The sequence below is a fragment of the Ambystoma mexicanum genome, chromosome 1p (genome assembly GCF_040938575.1).
Source record: "Ambystoma mexicanum isolate Mex_15411 chromosome 1p, UKY_AmexF1_1, whole genome shotgun sequence".
Lineage (NCBI taxonomy): Eukaryota > Metazoa > Chordata > Amphibia > Caudata > Ambystomatidae > Ambystoma > Ambystoma mexicanum.
This window is the reverse complement of record NC_090921.1, coordinates 1,038,718,006-1,038,735,835: the sequence shown is the minus strand read 5'-3', so window position 1 is coordinate 1,038,735,835 and position 17,830 is coordinate 1,038,718,006. Positions and strand designations below refer to the sequence as shown.

The window sequence follows — 17,830 nt, the reverse complement described above, 5'->3', positions numbered from 1 at the left end:
GACAGCTGCCCCTGTACCATGCATCGAATATCATCGAATATGTTCTTGCACCCTGGGGTGAATTGTGGGTTCTCAAAGATTGGAGTAAATGGGGAAGGGAATGTGGTAATATGGGATCCTATTGCTGCCGCGTCCCATGTAATATCGCTTGCATACATTTGGGGGGTCATATCTGCCTTTGGCTTCCAGAGCATTCCCTCCAGATGGTCCGCAACTACCACTCTATCCATTGACCTCCACATCTTGTTTTGAAAGTCTCTCTGCCAGTCTCTAATGATTCTGATCTGAGCTGCAAGGTAATACGCCCTAAATTCCGTCTCGCCCAGTCCCCCCCGGGAGCTAAGGGTCCTCATGACAGATGCTGCTACCCTCGGTTTTTTTCGGTTCCATATGAACCAACTCGTAATCTTGTGTAGCATCCTGAAGAACCTACCTGGGACTATGATTGGGAGGGCCACGAAATGGTATAGAAACTGAGGTAAAATTGCAATCTTTAGTACATTAATGCGTCCTAGCCAGGAAATGTTTAGGGGACCACAGTCAACTAGTTTTGATTTAATCTTCTCCAATAGGGGGAGGTAGTTTGCCCCAAAGAGTTCCCCTATAGTCCTTGTAAGTTGTACTCCTAAATATTTAATGTGCTTATCTGCCCAACCAAAGGCGTGCGTGTTTTTAATATATCGCTCAGTGGATGGAGATAATCCCAAGCTTAGTATTTCTGATTTACTTGGATTTATTTTCAGGCCTGCAACTTGCCCAAATTGATCAATTTCCTTGCAGAGCGCCCAAAGAGATACCCTCGGATCTATCAACGTAAAGAGCAAGTCGTCTGCAAAGGCAGCTACCTTATGCTCTTGGCCTCCAAACGGTATGCCTTTTATGTTTACCGCAGCCCTAACAGCGTCCAGAAAAGGCTCCAAATGTAGGGCGTACAGCAGCGGTGAAAGGGGGCATCCCTGTTTTGTCCTGAGCCCAACCTCCACAGGTCCAGATATTCGACCATTCATCGCTAAGCTAAGGTTTGGATTTTGATAGTTAGCCATATCCCGGTCCATAAACCTCGGCCCAAACCCCATTCTATTCATCGTGGCTCGGAGGAAGCTCCACTCCACCCGATCAAACACCTTTTCGGCATGTATTGCCAGGAGGAAAGTCGGAACCCCTTTCCTGTGGGTTTTTTCCATCAGATGTGCTATCCTGCTTACATTATCAGCTGTCTGGCGACCCCTTATGAATCCTGCCTGATCGGCCCATATTATTGTGGGCATGATGGTGTCCAATCTAGACGCCAAAACCTTAGTATATATCAACGTTTATTAAGGAGATCGGTCGATATGCCCCGCACAGCTCCGGGTCTTTACCCTTCTTGTGTATCAGAATCACCTTTGACTCCTCCATTGACCTTGGTAGCAACCCAGTAGCCCATATATGATTAAATAATCTAGTGGGATGGGGTATTAGGGTTTCCCTATGCAACTTGTAAAATTCAGCTACTAAGCCATCTGGGCCCGGGGCCTTATTGGTAGCCAGGGCAGAGACCGATTTTCTAACTTCGTCGACAGTTCTTTCCCCTTCCAATCATTCTTTATCTTCTGTCTGTGTAGGTCGGAGATTAACCCGTTCCAGGTATCTCTCGTGTGCTCTGGGGTCTGGGTTGCATGAGGAATAGAGGTTTGTATAAAATTTACGGAACTCCCTCTCTATCTCGCTGTTAGAGCTATATACCTGCTCCTCCTCTCCCCTAATTTTCAAAATCGTTTTATCGCTCTCCTCCCTACGGAGCATCTTAGCTAACAAGCGATCTGTTTTATTCGCCTTGACATCATATTTTTGCCGCAACCGCAGCAAGTTACTTTCCGCCTCTCTAGAGTGGATAAGATTCAGTTGGGCCCTAAGTGTACAAACCTCTCTTTCAATAGCCCTTGTTTGCTTCTCGGCCACCTGTGCCATTGCGTCTTTGAGTCTACTACTCAACCGGTTCTCTAATCGCATCTCCCGTTCCCTTCTCGCTCTAACCGCTATTATTTTCCCCCTTATTGTAGCTTTGATTGCGTCCCACCATGCTTGTGGCATGGTATCCTGCCAGCAGTTAAGTTGGACAAACTCTTCTTTTTTTTTTTACTTTTGTTTATTGGCAAGAAATGGCAGCTGGCATAGCGCAAGTTACAACAATCCAACACACACAGTTTACATTTCTGACATGAATGGAAAGCATAAATTCTACAGAGGGACACATGTAATCCTATCTAAGGTCAATTACAGTAGAAGCATTTATCAAGTGTTACGGTCTGACCTCCGTTCCGGAGAAGGGGGTGATGACAAAAGTTCCAGATCCACTTTGCGGTTCAGGTAGCTACAAAACCCAGTCCATATGTTTTTAGGACAAGCATTACTGGCCACATCTCCAGGGAGGGGTGGGGCTCTGCGCTTCCAGCATTGCAAAATGCATTTCTTGGCCACACTCGCCGCCACATTCAGAAATTTAGCCTCCCGTTTCGCCTCAGTCCCCTCCCAGAGCCCAAACAAAAGAGACAGGGGGTCAGGGTCAACACAGAACCCCACTATTGCGGAGAGAGTTTCAAGCACTGCATTCCAGAACGGGGTCAGTGCCCCACAGAGCCAGAACATATGGCCATGGTCCGCATCATTGGATCTGCATCTTTGACAGGGGTGGGATTGATCCCGGGCAAACTTCCCAATCGCATGGGGAGTATAGTACAGGCGGTTGAGCAGCTTATATTGAACACATCTAGTTCTGGAATTAAGAGAAACCTTGCGTGTATGCATGCACATTCTGGACCACATCCCATCTGTGATGTCTAATCCCAGCTCCCTGCCCCAGGCATCGTGAGCAGTGTGGGGGGGTTCTACAGCTCGCGCCACCAACATTTTATAAAGGGAGGATACAATGCCCCTTCCACCAGCGGAATTGGAGATGTAGCAAACCTCGGGGGATTCAGGGGGCTCGTCCGGATATGACGGCCACATGTCTTGGACCGCCGCCCTAAGTCGAAAGTATTGTAGCAACTCAAGAGGGGACTTGGAGTGCCCCGGCTTCCACGTATCCGGGGTGATGAATTTCCCGTCAGGGAACAGGTCGGAGAATGATTTGTATCCCAGGTCCGACCAATGGCGCATGAGGAGCTTATCTTGTGTGGGGGTGAGGCCAGGGAACGACCAGAGGGGAAGCCATTTGTAATACGGGGGGAGCCAGAACCGGGCTTCAGAATCTGCCGCCATGCTCTTATAGTGGAGGCCACTGGGTCAGCAGGGGCCTCCGAGCGGTATGAGTGAAAGAGGATCAGGGACATGACATTCACCTCCTCAGTCGCCAGGATTTCAAGCTTAACATGCGGGGGGGGATCGTGGTGATGGTACCAGTATGTAGCATGCTGGGCCTGAGCGGCTATCCAATACTGAGTGAGATCAGGTGCACTGAAGCCACCCCTCTCATACGGAAGGGTCATATGCTGCCACTTCCTGCGCACGGCACCCGAATGCCATAGAAAACGGGCGCATCCCACATGCAGGTCTGCAAAGTACTGTTTCCCGGGCCAGAGTGGAACATTAGCGAATATGTAAAGGAGTTTCGGGACTATGATCATTTTTATGAGGGATAGTCTCCCCGATAGTGAGAGGGGGAGATTACGCCATTTTTCCATCCTGGCGCCGGCATACTGCGCAGCGGCCCCATAATTATCTGACAATAAGGAGGATTTTGAGAGGGAAACTTGGACCCCTAGGTATTTAATGCCCCCCGGTGCCCATTTGAGAGGAAATTCGCAAGTAGGTTGGGGCGTTGCGGGTGTGAGGGGTAGGATTTCTGATTTAGTATAATTTATGGTGAAGCCCGAGAATGTGGTAATTTTGATAATTTCGCGCATGATCGGATCAAGGTGGATCGAGGGGTCTCTAATGTATAGAAGCACGTCGTCAGCGTACAGTGATATCATTTCAGGGGTATCTCGCAGCCGGATCCCTTTGCGCACGTGGTTGTTTCGTACACTATCCACCATGGGCTCAATGGCCATCGCAAATAGCAAGGGAGAAAACGGGCACCCTTGTCGCGTCCCCGTGTGGAGGGAGAAGGGAGCCGAAAGGTGAGAATTAACTAGGACCCTAGCCACAGGGCTATTGTATAGGAGTTTGATACAGGACAACATGTATGGGCCGATCCCCATCTTCTCGAGCACCGCCCACAGGTACTGCCACAAGACCATGTCGAATGCTTTTTGGGCATCCAACGTCACGGCCACAGCATTGGCTCGGGGGTCTATTCTAGATATGACATTAAATAGTCGCCGGATGTTTAAGGCGGTGGAGCGGGCCGGGACAAAACCACTTTGATCTGGGTGGATTAGGTATTTCATGATGGGGAGGAACCTCTTTGCGATAATTTTGGCGAAGATTTTGGTATCAGTGTTAATGAGTGACAGAGGTCTATAGGAGCCACATTCATCCAATGGCTTACCCGGCTTGGGTAGCACGGTGATGACAGCCTCACGTAGGGACTGGGGGAGGCTACAAGACGCATTGACTCCTCCCAAACCTCGTGGAGGCGTGGAGCGAGGAGGGCCACATGCTCCCGATAAAACTCGGCGGTCAGGCCGTCTGGGCCGGGGGCCTTACCCTTAGGGAGATCCGAAATAACAGCGACTACTTTGTCAAGGGTGAAGGGAACATCTAATTGTTCTTTGGTGGCAAGGGATATAAGGGACATTGGGATGCCGTCCAGGAGGTCGTCCAGCTCCTGTGGGCTGTGCTCAGCTTGCTGGGCATAGAGGGTTGCGTAGAAGTCTACAAAGGTCTCGAGAATGGGCCGGTCCGCCCAATGTCGTGCCCCGCTATTGTCAATGATACTATCAATTTGAGCTCTACCACCCTGGGCCCGGCCGAGGCGGGCGAGGGTTCGGCCAGGTCTCTCCTTCGCCGTACTTCCAGGCCGCAATGGGCCGGGCAAGGTATTTAATCTCACTGTGGGCAAAGGACTCAAACACATCTAGTTCGGTTCTTATCAGCGCAAGTTTAGGTGGGGAGGGGTTGGTCGCATAATCCCGTTCTAACTCTGAGTCTTGTCTCAGAGCGACGCAGGGCATATCTGATATCTTTCAGTACTCCAGCCTCCCTAGAGATACACATGCCCCTGATGAAAACCTTAAAGGCCTCCCATCCCACCCCATCCGTGGTGTCGTGCCGCTTATTATTATCGAAGAACGAGGTGATATCTGCTAGGATGTAAGCCTTGAAGACCACATCCTGCAGTGCATCTGATTTAAACCGCCAGTTAGAGTGCTGGGGGAGGGCCGGGTGCAGGGTAATGTCCAATGTGATCGGGGCATGGTCAGATAGTGTGCGTTGCAGAATCTGTGTGGTAAGTGTTTTGCCCATGAGCCCTGCAGAGAGAAGGAAAAGGAACTCTTTCGGCATTGGGTGGAGTTCTGTCCAGGCATCTACCAGTCCGGCAGAGAGCATATGCGCCTGGAGACGGCGAGCAGCTCTGGACAGTGTTCTTGGTGCAACCCCAGATCTGTTCAAGTCGGAGTCCAGGATGAGATTCATGTCCCCCCCCCCCCCAAATAATGGGAACCCCCACATAGGCAAGGAGGATGTCGAGGATGTGATCGAAAAAATCAAGTGTATCGACACAAGGGGCATACGTGTTAACCAACAGGCACTCTGTATTAGCAAGGAAACAGTGGAGAATCACATATCTGCCACGGGCATCTATGTGGCTGGTGCGAAGGGAGAACTCCAAGGACTTGTGAGTCAGGGTTAGGACTCCTCTGGACTGAGAGGAGAACACTGTGTAGTATTTATTGGGGCCCCATGCCAAAGCAAAAGAGGCTGAGAGATGTGCGAGGGCGTGGGTTTCTTGTAGGAGAAGTATTTTGACCCTGTGTCTTTGGACATACGCCGTGATCCTACGAGACTTTGTGAAATTGCTGAGCCCTCTGATATTCCAAGACATTAGCCTAATGGCCATTCAGTACGGCTTTAGGGGGATCGAAGTAGTGTGTGTCATAGATAATCGAACAAGTGCCAGCCACTAATACAGCGGCCAGATACGTCATACCAGGAGTTGCCACAGTCTCGCCATTTTTGTTAAAACATTCCCAAACTGAGCCACCCCCTCCCTCACTGCCTTCCCCAACACAGCAGTGCCCAGGAACCCACCCATAGCCTCATGGCTTTTGCGCCAAGCCCAACGGGGCAGGCCGAGCCCCCACACCCAACAGGGGAGCAACCAGTGAACAAAACACGCCAAACTCAGCATTGCAACTGCAGTGGGGGAAGCTGCTGCCGTGAGCCCGACTAGGGTAATTGACGGTGGAGTACACCAAATATCTTGCAGCAGTAATTAAGCACAACATTCTCAGTAGTCACCATAGTAGAGTGCAATAAGTAGGTGGTATAAGAGTAGAGGATCCCAACTTCCGGTGCAGTGATCCATAACCCCTATAACTAAGTCTCATATTGCGTTTCATGCATAATGAGTTACGACAATGTATAAATGCACATAGGAAGAAATATGTTAGGTTACAAAAGCATGCATATGACAAGAGTGGTAGCGATACCACAGTGAATCAAATAATGGGTAAAAGGCAAACCGACTTAGCCCTCCTTGACCAGGTCAACCGCCATCCCAGGGACCGGGATATGGGCTTCAATAAATTTCACCGCCTCCTCTGGGACTGTGAAAAAGTACAATTTGTTGTGGTGGGTGAGCTTCAGCCTTGCGGGGAACAACATGGCGTATTCCACCTTCCTCTCTCTGAGCAGCTTCTTCACACCATTAAATTGTCTGCGCTCCATTTGAACATTGACCGAGAAGTCGGGAAAGATGCGGATGGTCTGGGACTCAAATTTCAGTTCCCCTCTTTCGCGGGCCAGACATAGGATGTGTTCCCTGTCCCCGAAGCTGAGGACCTTGGCGATGATTGGTCAGGGAAAATCACCGGGCCTAGGGCGAGGGGCCAGTGACCGGTGGGCTCGCTCAATAGTGAAAAACGGGGAGAGTTGAGGATTACCCAGGAGGTCTCCCAGAAGGGTCTTGACCGCAAGTTCCATTTTGCCCTTGAGGGCTGTCTTGGGAACCCCAACAATGCGGATATTATTCCTGCGGGATCTGGACTCTAAGTTGTCGCACTTCGCCTTGACCTGCTTCATATCTCGCACCAGGTCGGAGACCGTATTCTGGAGCACATGTACCTCATCCTCAGTGGCCACAATCCTGGTCTCGGCCTCCACCAGCCTAGTACCATGCTGATCCAGTTTGGTGCGTAATGAGGCCACATTAGCGTTTGTCGTCCAGTTTTTCATGGAATGGCGCAAAGTTTTTGGCCATCGACTCCATGAGCGTCGTGAGGTCTGGCTGGGGAGGACAAGAAGGTGCATCCAGGTCGTCCTGAGGGAGGGCAGCCCCACTCTGGTCTTGCTTCGCAAGTGATTTGGCAAATTTGTCCATTGCTCCAGCCTTGTTGGCCCCGCGTGCCTTGCCGGACATGTTTGGGGTGTGCACCACGAGTAGCAGGGTATGTAGTGCAGAAAGGCAGCAATGGGGCCCAGAGGATTGGAGCGGGACCACAGCTCACAGTCAGGCAACAGCAGGCAGCCGCCCAGGAGACAGGACCAAGGAGCACTGGCAGTGGGTGTATTGTAGGGCAGCAAGTTCGCTCCAAGGAGGAGGTAGGGTGTCGAAGCAGCAGAGCGGGTTGGAAGGGATAGTGGCCTGCGGCGCGCACCCCGGAGCCAGGAGGATCCCAGACAGAAGGAGTCAGCAATGGAGGGCAGCGCTGTCCAGGGTGCTCAGTGCGCTCAGAGCCTAGCAACTAAACACACAGTTCGGAGGCAGGAGAGTAGTGGGGTGAGCTTGGTAGAATTGGGGGCCACAGGCGCTCGTAATATGGGGCAAGCGCGGTACGAGGATAAGGCACGGAGAAGAAGATACGAGTTAAGCAGCGTGCTGCGCCCAGCGCCCTCACCTCAGAGCACCATAGGCCAGTATGCGGATGGTGATCCTGACGTGAGCGACCCCCGGGCCAAAGTATGTCGATCCGGGCGCTCAGATCTGCAGCAGGAGGTAGAACCAAGGGCGGCCTGAGTACAGCAGCCCAGCCCCGGCCCCACCACGGGACCAGCTATGATGGTGGCAGACCGCAGGCCGGGGTCACACGGATGTCCTCCATGTCATCTATGTCGGCGGGGGTCCACCAGGCAGGAGCTGCAGGGTTCCCACGGGACCAGCGACGCCGGCACCAGCCGCCAGGCAGGTCCCGCGGGGCTTTGCGACCGCGGGGGCCGCTTCGGCAGCCCCCGCCGCACTGCAGGGAGAGCTGGTCCACCGGGGCCCTGCACCCCCACCGACGTCATGGGCAGGAGCAAGCAGGGCAGGGAAGCCGCGACGAAGAGTCGGCAAATCCAGGTGGCCTCCCCCAGAAGACGGGATCTGCAGTATGTTGTGGCTGCCGGGGGCCGCTCCGGCAGCCCCCGCGATCCCGCAGAGAGAGCCGGCCCGGCAGGGGGCCAACGCCGCCGCCGGGAGCAGGAGCGGGCGGGCGAGGGAAGCCGCGCCGGAGCCCGCCAAACTCACCCCTCCTGATGAAACGGAGGCACGAAGGGCAGCGGCGCCAAGCGGTATGGAGCAGCAATGTCCAGGAGGGAGGAGCACGGCGCCCAAGGCGGCCGCACCTGCCGCAGACAACAGGAGAAGCCGGGCGGCCATCTCCCGCAGTGGAGCCGCTCTCCGAGGGCGAGGGGGGGATGGGCCACCGGGGAATCACGCGGCACAGGCCCTGGCCGGCAGCAGCACAGCGAAACGGCTCCGGTTTCAAACCAAATCCGGTCCGAACAGTGTCGAGTCATTGAGGAGCAAGTATTCAGCTTCCGAGGTCCAGGACATCCATATAACCGCTGATTCAGGCGGATATATTGCTGACGGGCCACGGAGCGTTGAGACTAAGCAGCCATCTTGTTGGCTGCTCAACAGCGCCCCCCAAGACAAACTCTTCAATATCTTGTTCGAGCTCCCTGACCAGAATAGGGTCCTTAAATAGTACCGTAGGATATCTCCAGCTCCACAGACCAGGCACACTGCATGGCCTAGTGAGCCCCAGTATAATGGGAGCATGATCAGAGATCAATATTGGACCTAGCGTGATAACTGTTAGGTTTCCTACGAGCGAACTCGAGACCCAAGCGTAATCAATGCACGAGTGGGTTTTATGGGCATATGAGTAGAACGTATATCCGGGGGCATCCCCCTGAGTTTCTCTCCACGCATCAACCAATGCCAAGTCTCATCTTCGCTCTTAAATCCCCCGAGGGCCCACCCTGCGACCTCCAAAGCATCCTACTTCTATCCTTGTGGGGATCCCATGTCAGTTAAAATCCCCTGTTAGTATGATGCTGCCTACAGCGAACTTACTCAATTTAGTGAGGGTTTTCATCATGAAGGAGTCCTGGCCAGTTTTGGGCGCATAGATTGTTGCAACTGTATAAACCTCCACCTTGCCCTCTAATACCACTGCTTAATATCTTCCCTGGGAGTCCCGCTGCGAGGCCTTAACCGCCAAGTCTACTCCATCTCACACCGCAATAACCCCCCCTCTTTTTTAACGGGCTGCGTAGCCTGGAGCAGTCTAGCATATCCCCACAGCCTGATCCTGTGGGAGTCCTGGGTTCGAATATGCGTTTCCTGCAGCGTAACTACATGAGGCTTCTCCTTTCGCACAAACCTCTCAACTTTATCTTTTACGTGGGGAATTTAGCCCATTAACATTCAAGGATAATGTCGTCAATTGCCCCATTTTAGAAGGTAGTGGCGTATTGGGAGTGTGCCCCTCCTGCCCCCCAGGCTTGGCTTCTCCCGATCGTTGTCATCGGGACCTCGTTATAGGATTCGATAAGCTTCTCAAGAGTTACAATCTCCTGGACCAACAAAATGACCCCCCCCAGCCCCCACTCCTCCACTTCTCCATTCTACCCCTGGGCAGGCTCAGCTGGCAATTTGCCCCTCTCATGCCGAGTCTACGAGAGCTGAACTCTAGCATTTTCCCAGTCTGAAACAGCGCAGGATTATCCCATCCCATACCAAGAACTTTTCCCCTCCTTTCCCCGCCGATACCTCGCTGTGAATCTGATGTTTACTTACGACGGTGCCCTTTTCTCATCTCACAAGTGCCCTCCCTGGACTTGCTTTGCTACACACAGTTTTCTCCCGAATGGGCGGGTCTAAATGAGCCCTCTGGCCTTTCGTTTTGAGCCTCGTGCGTTGTTTTTTGCCCGTTGTGGCGGGCTAAAGGGTGGGTCTGTTTCGCTGGGCGCTTAGAGCTTACTGTAGTCCATTACCATGGTTTGGGTGTTTTGCGGCGGGGTCCTGTCCCCACCGTTCTTGGCAACTGCTGCTCCTCTAATCCCAGTAACTCCAATCCTTGCTCACAGGTCGTTATCTTGTGTTGTCTACCCTGCCAGGTGAAAGACAGCCCAAATGGATGAGACCACCTGTATTTTACTTTTTGTGACCGTAGGTGCATGAAGACCAGTTTCATTCGCCTCCTTTTAGCTAAAGTCACCTGTGCTAGATCTTTGTATAGAAAAATCTCTGAGCCATTGTAGGTGATGATACTCGCTTTTCTGGCCTTTTGCAGAATCTTTTCCTTAACGACAAAGCTATGGAAGGCCACCAAGACATCTCTCAGTTTTGCACCCGGTTCAAGTCTAGGGGGCCCCACTCTGTAGATTCTATCGAACTGAAGGTCCAAGCCCAACTCATCCTCTAGAAGGTCTATGAAAATGGTTGTTAGAGTTTGCATGAGGTCTTGGGTCTGAACTGTCTCCGGGAGGGCTTTAACCCGGATATTGATTCTTCTGGAGCGATTCTCCAACTCTTCCGCCTGCAGCTCTAGGTTTTGAGTTGCCACAGCTAGGGTCTCCAGCAGAGTTTCCGTCTTCCGTGCATCTTCTGCCATCTCCTGTATGGCCCGTTCATTAATATCAACCCTCTCCTCCACTTTATTGATGTCCCGCTTGATTTCCCTGAGACCTTCCGCCAGGTCTTCCTTGAGGGTATCCATCTGTCTTTGACCTGCTGCAGTGATTTTGTCCACCAGCTCCCCATGAATTTTTTGAACATCCCGTGTGTAACCAAGGTATCCTGGGGGTTCTGCCTGGACCCCTGCACTGTATCCCCCGTTCCTTCTTCTGCGGGCAGACCCTCCTCTGTCTCGGGTTCCCGGGACCAGAGCCTGGTGAGTGTTCCATCATGGGCCTTTTTTGTGCTATTTACCGCCAGGGGTTGTTCCTTTCTTCTATTCCTGGACATTGTGGAGGTTAGTTCTTTCAACCACAGGCTCAGCCTGTGGCTTAGCTTTTAACACTAGTCCTCAATACGCTTTCTGTTAGTGGAACAGAGGGGCGCGTGCACCCGGGTCCAGTGCAGTTTCACTGCGATGTGGGTCCTCTGGTTCCGGACCCTTCTTTTACATTCTCTGATAATGCCACAAGGGCTTGTGTTTTTTCTAGGGACCGGGCCGTGCTCAGGCTGAGTTACATAGTTGCCCAAACCTCCCCTGAGGTATCCCAAGCAATGGCAGCCACCTCAGCCCGGGTGTCTCACTGGAGCCCTCCCACCCGGCTGTTAACCTGAGAGGTCCAAAGGGGTCCACCCCCTCCCTTTAATCCAGCTCGCTGCAGTCTATTATTATGAGCTAGACTCCGGGCTCCCCCCTCTATGACTCCTTACTTGATGGGCTGCCTGCCTGTTGGTGAGAGGTCCAGCGGGGGGCCTCCCCCTCTGCCCAGCTCACCGTTCCTCGCTCGGCTGCCGAGGGGCCACACCTCCCAGTGCCCAGGTCACAGGCTGATGTTCCGGCGGGTCCGCCTCGTAACTGGGCGGCTCGCGGCTTCCCGTCAACCCAAAAAGTCAGTTTCCCCGTTTCTGGCAGCACTCTCCCTGCAAGCGGGTCCTCACCGCGGTTCCGCCCTCCCGGAGAGCTGGCCTCCCCTTTTCTGGCGGCTCCCGCTCTGCCAGCGGGTTCTCGCCGCAGATGGTCCGCACCGCTATCCTTTTGGCCACCAGGTCCTCGCTGCTGCTGCCGAGGGCTTTCCCGTGTCGGATCTCCGCACTACCTCCTGCAATCCAGGCGCCCGCCAAACTCTGTCTTTGTTACTTCGCTGCAGCTGCAGGCTATTTTCGGGCTCTCCGGCTCTCCCCTCTCTTTAAAAAATATGTAAAATCAGCCGGGGAGGGCTGTTTACGTTAGCCGGCTCGCTGATGGGACCGTCAAATCCAGAGCGGTTCCAGGAGCTTGGTCGACGTGATGTTTATCAGTCGGCGGCCATCTTGAAATGCCTGGTTTCCATTTTTAAAGGTCCTGTGCACAGGTGCTTTCACCAGACTAGCACACTCATTGAGCTTGAGGCTCCTGCTGGCCTGCATCTTTTCCTTCATCCTCCTCATCTCAGTACTTAGGTGGTTGTGGGAATTGGCGTTCATTGATGTCATCCGATTCATAGTACTTCTCAATGATTCCATATGAAAGATCAGTTCTACATGAAGGGGAATTAGAACTGAACAAGGTTTATTTGGAGCTTTTACTCTTCAGTTTATGGATGCGGGTTTGGGAAAAGGTTTTTCTACTGTCCCTAAAGGGGGAAACAGATGCATGCATGCAGATTGAGGAGAACCATCTCCAGTTCCGGAAGCACCTCAAGGCCTTCCTCTTTGTTTCTGCATTCTTTCCTCTTCTCCCCTGCTGAACTCCTGGCTGAAACTGAAACTGCAACTGCACTGGTCACCTGGCTACCTTCTGTTCTCGGGCCTGCGTCCCCTTCCCGCCAGTTGCACACCTGCACTACCCCCCTGGCCATCCTTGCACTCTGGGGATGTTTCTGTAACCCTACCAGCACCTGCTACCAGCTGCCCAAACTTCTTAATTATTTTTCTTATTTATTGTTTTTATTTATTTACTGTTTGTCCTATGTACTGCACTTCCCATGCCCCTCACACTTTTTCTCCTTCCTCCCCCTCCCCTGCACTTGCACGATCTCAATGTCACGTGGCCTAGTAAGATCGTTGTCTCTGTCTTCCCTCTGTTCCCCTCCCTAAATGCCTTATATCGTATCATATAATGGCAATAGACCATTAGGGTATTTCGTATCAGGGGGTCTTTTTCATGGGTAAATGGAGGATACCGCACCTCATTCAATGAAGCCATGACATCTCCCCGTTTGCTGTCTCCTCCCACGTGATCCTCCCTCATATAGCTGCCCCCAGGGTCAGGATCAGATAGGGTGATCCATGATGACTCCATTGGATTCATTAAAATACCCCTGTTCCTTTATGCTTGTCTACTGGAGGCTGAGATACAAGGAGTGGAACTTGTAGGACAATGTCCTTGATATGCTCCTTTCAGCTAGGATACCCGTTATGAAATCCATTTGTGCCTGCAGAAGAAGTACATTTTCGATTTGGTGCAGGAACAGGGATCTGTCCACTATCCCGTGTTGGATTTTCTTATATCCTTGACCAAGGATGGCCTGCACATTGGCACTGTAAAGAGTTACCTTGCTGCTATTTCGGTATTCAAGGAATCCCCTGAACAGGGCTCATTTAAAGTCCCCACTGTTATGCAGTTCTTGCAGGACTTGTGTAACCAATTTCTTGCTCACCAGTTTGTGGCTCCGGCATAGGATTTGAATTTAGTTTTGACGTTTATTAGGGGCGCTCCGTATGAGCCCATTTATTGCTGTTCTATTAGATTGCTCACCTGTAAGTTGATTTTCCTGGTTGCCATCACTTCCGCAAGAAGGGTGAACTCCAGGCATTGTCTGTTTTACCTCATAGATGAGCAATCCGTGGGAGGAAAGAATCGTTGGAAGAACAAATTGCTTTCCTCTTTCTAATGGATGTTCCTCCCTTGGATTCCTCGTCGCCCTCCCTCCCTACCTGCCCCTCATGGCGGATGCCTAGTACACCATTGGTTCTATGGTGCTTCAGCTTCACAGTGCTAGTGAAAGAGGGTGGAACTGAGGTCATAGGGTGCTATATACTGGTCCCTACGTCATATTTGACATGTAGATGCTGTGCCGCACGGAGACCCCCACCCGCTCCCCTCCATCCCCCCGCCGCTGGCAGCAGAACATTTTCCAGAGAACCACTACGTTGAGATAGGGGTATCATAGAAGAGGAATCCGTGGGAGGAACATCCATCAGGAGAAATTGCTTACCGTAATGTTCTTTCTATGGATTGTACTCCCGCAGATTGCTCATCTGATAGATATCCTCATGCAGCGCTGCTGCTCTGAAAATTCTTTGACAGGGCCGTAGTGTACGTCGACTCGGCCGTTGATCGGTCTTGCTCTCTGTCCCATCGTCTATATATGTGTGTATATATATATATATATATATATCGACCGCTGCAGAGGGAAATAGTAAGAGAAGAAGGCCAAACATCCAATAAGAGGTTAACAACCAATATCCCATTGAAGACTTGGTGGAAAGACTTGCACAATAGCCAGAATCAAGAAAAAATCTTTTTAAAAAAAATAAAGAAAGTTAGATTGTTGCACCAGCCGCCAAACACTTTCTGAGCAGGGATGGATGGGAGGGGAGATGAGGAATCTGCGGGAAAAGAATACATACCAAGAACATTACGGTAAGTCATTTCTCCTTCAATGGATTGCCTTTCTCTCACAGATTTCTCATCTGATAGACTCCCCAAGCAGTGGAAACAATGGAGGTGGGACGAAAGCTCACAGTAACACATTTTGTAGCACTGCCCTGCCAAATCGTGCATCAGCCCCACGGGCGATGTACAGACTATAGTAACTTGTAAACGTATGGAGTGAGGACCAGGTTGCCGCACGGCAAATGTCCCTAACTGGGACCCACCTTTGCAAGGCTGTACATGCGAAGGGCACCGCTGGTCGAGTGCCCCCTAATGCCAGAAGGGATAATGTCTGTTTGGTTACAGCCAGACCTTCCTGGCTAGAGAGTAGGCCACAAAAAATGGATCACTCTTTGCAACATAAAAACTCAAGGCCCTTTTGGGGTCCAGCTGATGAAAACGCTCCTCTTCCTTGGAAGGGGTGCAGTGGTGGGAAAAAGACTGGCGGTCTATGGTTTGTGAGAGGTGAAACTCAGATACCAACTTCAGCAGGAACCCTATCCTTACTTGAAGTGACACCTTCTCACAAAAGAACCGCAGAAATGGGGCTTTACAACAAAGGGACGCAATTCACTGACCCGCCTAGTGGACATAATTGCAACCAAAAAAGCTACCTGTCTTCAAGGTGACCATCCGCAAAGAACAGGAGTGCATGGGGTCAAAGGGAGCCGCCATCAAGAAAGTCAAAACCTGATTTAAATCCCAGTCTGGGACAACAAAGGGAGTTGGCGGATACTTATTCACAAGACTTCAAGAATTGGGTCATAACTGGGATCATAAAAAAGGAACCTTGATCCGGAAACCTCTTGGACACAGACAAGGATGCCAAATATCCTTTCACTGTGGTAACATTAAGGCCTGCTGAGGCCAGTGACAGAGGGAACTCCATCAGTGTAGAGGTGTTGCAAGAGATTGGCTCCATCTTGCGCTCCCTGCACCAAGCCTCAAATCTTCTCCACCTGCATGCATACAGATATCTCATAGACCGTCTGTGTGCAGCCTGCAACACCTAGAGTACCTCCTCAGAGAGGTCCCCTTCGCCATACCCTCATCCCCTTAAGAGCCACGCATATAGGTTGAGTGATTCCGGGTTTGGGTGAAGCACCCGACCTTCCAACTGGGTCACGATTTCCCAGCGACGAGCCAACCGTAGAGGTGCGCAAATGGTCAGCTCCAGATGGTCCTAGTATCATGTCCTCCTCACCCAGTACGGGGCAATCAAGATAATGGCTGCTCGAAACCTCTTGAGAACCCAAGGGATGACGGGAATCGAAGGGAAGGCTTTGTGGAGAGGGAAGGTCCAATCCACCAGAAACATGTCCCTTAGTGTGCAATTCGCTGGGAATTCCTTCGAGCAAAACTGTCTGCACTTCCTGTTGGACTCTGTGGCAAACGGTCTACTGCTGGCGTTCCTCAGAGAGAGAAGACTTCCTGGCACACTTCCAACTCGTGTGAGACCATGCTCTGCCTGCTCAGAGCGTCCACCAAACTGTTCTCAAACCCCGCCATATGAACTGCCGAGATCGAGATCTGGTGCTCCAATAGCCAGAACCACAGCTGCATCTCCTCTCTGCAGAGGGGGAGGGAGCACACTCCACCCTGCTTAGTCAGGCAGTGCATGACCACCGTATTGTCCGTCAGGATCAGGACATGCTTCCTCTTCAGAGTCGGGATGAAAGCCCTCAGGCCAACCTGATGGCTCACAACTGCAGCCTATTGATGTGCCACCTGGCTTCCATTGCCGACCAAAGTCCGTTCACCTGCAAATCCTCGCAGTAAGCACTGCAGCCGTTCAGAGACAAATCAGTGGCCACTCCAGCCTGAGGCAACAGAGGCCAAAAGGGTTCCCCTGCCATGAGATTGCTGCTGTCGGCCCACCAACCAAGATCGTCGACCACTGAGCTGGAAACCCTGGCGAAACCTGTGAGGGTCCCGAGGTATTGGGACCACTGACCCCGTAGGAGCCATTGTAGGGATCTCATTTGCAGCCTAGCCTCTGGCACTAGAAAAATACAGCAGGCCATGAGGCCAAAGAGGCAGAGGAAGGAAGCTGCTTGTAAGGTGGCATGGTTCGGGAAAAAGGTTCACCATCTGCACAATGCCTTTGACTGTCTCCTCGGGAGGGGGGAAGGCCTTGCCCACTGTTTAGGACTGCCCCAATGAACTGGAGCCTCTGGACCGGTGTCACATGGGACTTCAAGTTCATGGAGAAGCCCAGCCTGTGGATTAGTGAGCAGGTGTCCTCCAGGTGGGACAAAACCCGCTCCATCAACTTCCCTCGGATCAAACAGTCATCCAGGTACGGGAATGCACAGACACCACATCTCCTTCAAGCTTCGAGGGTTTCAGTGCATTTTTCGGCATCAAGCCCGAAGGCTCTCCTGACACTGATGGCGCGGGTAAAGGTTTCTGCGTGGGGTCAAGAAGTACCGAGCGCCTCTGCAGCAACTGGTGCCTGCTGCTTGGGGGGCGCACCAGTACATACAGATAACTGTTTTTCAAACATCTTGAGCATTTGCAATCTAAATTCTTTCCACGAGTGTTCGGCCCGGCCGACAACTTACCTCTCTCCGATGAAGAGTTGGAATCTCGTCAGTGGTGCCTTTTCTTCTTATGAGAAGATGACGAGGAAGAGTGGCTACGTGACTGGGACCGCTTCTACGTCTTGCGCCGATGCCTTTCTTTTTCGGGGTATGCCCCTCCGTTTCGGCCTCCGAGGACCATACGGTCAACCACGCAGGAGATTTAGACCGTGGTCAGCCCATCGCGAGTTTGGCTGTCCACTCACGCCCGGACATGGGATTCATCTTACCACAATGGGATTCATCTTACTACACGACGCACACCCTTCGGTGTCGTGGCCCGTGCCAAGGCATCACACACAGATTTCATGTGGGTTGGTCACCAATATTTTAGAGTCGCAGTCGGTGCTGCGTGTAAAACCCGATATCCGAGGGGTGGACATCTCGCGGTTGAGGAAAAAGTACAAAATCTGAAAAGAGATGTTTGTAGAAAAAGAGTAGAGAACTCAATTACACTATGTTGCTCATGAGCAGCGTGTCGAGTGAATGGGAAAAAGGAACTGAGGTATGGGGCGCAGTGACGTGGTATATATACGACGGCCGAAATCACATCCTGAGCCGATGGATCGACGGCCGAGTCGA

At 52.0% G+C, this 17,830-nt stretch overlaps 1 protein-coding gene across 5 annotated transcripts in view; it reads left to right on the top strand.

Annotated features, from left to right (window-relative positions):
• WDR59 (WD repeat domain 59) overlaps positions 1–17,830 on the top strand; it is a 1,538,892-nt gene that overhangs the window by 1,164,879 nt on the left and 356,183 nt on the right. The gene's annotated exons all lie outside the window — the stretch shown is intronic.